The sequence below is a fragment of the Mandrillus leucophaeus genome, unplaced genomic scaffold, assembly GCF_000951045.1.
Source record: "Mandrillus leucophaeus isolate KB7577 unplaced genomic scaffold, Mleu.le_1.0 Scaffold239, whole genome shotgun sequence".
Classification (NCBI taxonomy): Eukaryota; Metazoa; Chordata; class Mammalia; order Primates; family Cercopithecidae; genus Mandrillus; species Mandrillus leucophaeus.
The window spans coordinates 2,043,681-2,046,605 of record NW_012102465.1 but is presented as its reverse complement, the minus strand read 5'-3'; the positions used below and the strand labels follow the sequence as shown (position 1 = coordinate 2,046,605).

The 2,925-nt window shown below is 31.1% G+C and overlaps 1 pseudogene; it reads right to left on the bottom strand.

Moving 5' to 3' along the window:
- Positions 1 to 692: 692 nt before the first annotated feature.
- LOC105541359 lies at positions 693 to 2,362 on the bottom strand (annotated as a pseudogene).
- Positions 2,363 to 2,925: the final 563 nt, after the last annotated feature.

The window sequence follows — 2,925 nt, the reverse complement described above, 5'->3', positions numbered from 1 at the left end:
AACTGTGCATTACCAGAAAAATTTGAGGTAAAATTACAAAACCTAGTTTTTCATATAGGCATAAATATAGTTTTCACTGATTAGTAATTTAATTTTTTAAATAAATAAATGCCTGAAATTTAAAACAGCATTATTATAAAATTACAAATGTTTCTTTTTTTTTTTTTTGCTGAGTAAAACAAATGAGCAAAATTCAATTCTTGTTACAAAAGTGTTATATTTCTGAGAACATTTATGAGAGAGATTTCTGGATTTAATTTTCCTCATCTAAGCCATGTAGCTTAGCAATAGTGTCATTTGGGATAAATATATTTTCTTTACAAACTAGCTAATGCAGATTTTATGGATGAATAATTTACATAAGTTTTGTTTCTGCCACCTCGTATTTACTGAAGTTTTATTTGACACCACACGATACATTTATGTATGATCACTTGGATTTTATCTTTTGAGGTAATTTGCCTTACATCATATTAAGTTCCAATTTATCAAAGTAAGAAGTGACTTCCGATAATCATAACCCTGAAATATATAAAAAAAACTATTTGGCATGTGCAATTACTCATTTCAGACATTCTTTTACATTTGAATCTAAAATTCGTGTACAAAATTTTATAAAATAAACCAAAGTAACACTCTATAAATATTCAACATCTGCTATTTTTAAAAGCCTGAACTCATTTCACTAATTGTCATGTGCTGATGTGGAAAATAACTGAAAGCTCAGTTTCTTCCAGGATGTGCAGTTTAGCCAATATAAAGCCTGTTCAACAACAGCAAGAAACAAAAGTAGATATAAATCATTGAATTAAATCTTATTACAGTCTAAGCGCTTCTCCTCTAATGATACTCACATAATTCTTATTGTATAATTCAAAAATATTAGAATAATTACAATACCGTAGAATGCACATCTCTTAGAAGCATTAGAGTATTGTTAATTCTGACAGATTTCTATAATCCAAGTCACAGTCTTCTTTGCAGACTGTGTGATTATCTTACTTATGACTTATTCCTAATGTAAACAATATCTCCATGGAGAAAACATATTACTATTCAATGGCAATTTTAAAAAGCATTAAATTTTTTCATATTGTTGGATAAAGAACAGTATTACAGTGTATATTAAGCACCAATCCTATGCATAGTACTTTGGTAAAATTAAAAGGACCAGAAAGAAAAAACATAACTATATTGCAATTGAGATGATATTAAAAATCATAAGTAGAAAAACAAAGCAAAGTTTTATAACAGATATTGAATAAAATAGACTCTCATTACTATGGAACACAAAAGAGGAAGAAAAGTGTTGATATGAAATACCTATGTCTAGATATTGGCTTCTTGATGACTTTTTATCTTTTATTCCTTATCATATTCATTCCTTTAGTTATTTAAATATCCAGCAAGGGTTTTTGGACATCTTTGAGTAGAGAATACTTAAGTAATTATGTCATATGGATCTGAGGATATGAACTTTATGATTAATTCCTGTGAATAAGTTATGAAGTTTCTGTTATAGTGGTCATAAATGTAGGTAAGAATCCATTATGTGTCTGGGTGGGAGTACAGAATGGAGAGCTGAAGATTATCTCTGATTACATATGAAAGTTCCACTGTGAAGTTATTGGTCAATGTTTTCTGGGGAACGCACTTCAATGTAGGCAAAGTCTTTCTAACCTAAAGAAATTTAGAGTTAAATATAGGGAAAAAAATAAATCAAAACAACATTTTGATATTTTGTGTATTTTGTGTTTCTTTTTTTACCTGCAATGTATGAAATGTGTTTCCTTTGTTTTGATTTCTTGGGCAGACCAAAGGGTAAAATATCCAAGCTGAGATATAACTGCCAAACAAGTTCACTAAACCCAGCTACAGGAGATGCATAGGGTTTTGATTGACATACATTCATCTGATTCCTTCCACCTTGATGTCTCTGATGAAGTAGCAAGGCAAAAATGTTCAATCTTTCTCCCGTCTTCTTCGGATTCATTAACATATCATATCCTTGAAGTAATTGCTGTCTCACTGATGTCTCATTTGATTTATCTAAAAGAACTTTCGGCTGGACATCAATACCCATATTTTTTAAAAATGTGTGTTTTATTGGGCCCAGAGACGCTACTTTTCCCTGTGCCATTCTTTGCAAATAACTGAAGTCCACATTAGCTGTTAGATCTGCTGTTCCTGGGGCAATTAAGACATCATGAAACTTGTGGCCACAAAACCCTCTGAAGTCATCTGTCTTTGTTCCATCATGACCGTAATCAGCACCCAGTGCAGCACCTCCAGTTAGTGCAATGCATTGAGAAAGTTCCTTAGTGATAACACCAGCATCAGGAAACACTTCAACGTGATCGATTGTTTAATCTAGTGACTTCAGCCATTGAGACAATCTACTGTAATTGTGATTTGAATTAAAATTTTGATTAAGTGAATAAAATGGAGCTATTTATTTCACAAATATATAATGTTATTGCAGTATTTAAGACTATAAGGGCCCCTTATATTGATAAAGCTAACAATTACTTGGGAAGGTTTTGGTAGTCAGGCAATTGAAGCAAATTTAATGGAAATATTAGCTGGGCATAATGGTATGCATCTGTAGCCCCAGCTACTCTGGAGGGAAAGTTGGGAGTGACTGAGCCCAGAAGTTTGAGGTTGCAGTGAACTGTGATCAGGAAATTGCACTCTATTTCAGTCAAAATATGCTGAAATTTATAAATTAAAATAATTTATAAGTTAATACCAAACATTTGGAAAAAATTCACTTTTGAAAATTGTAATGTTAATAAATCAAATATTAATATTTAAAAGAAATTATGAAGTAATTTTTACTATACAAAGAAATGCTGCTTTCCAGAACACCTATAAGTTCATATTTACATACAGTCCTGCTCCATGTGTTTTATGGATAACATACAC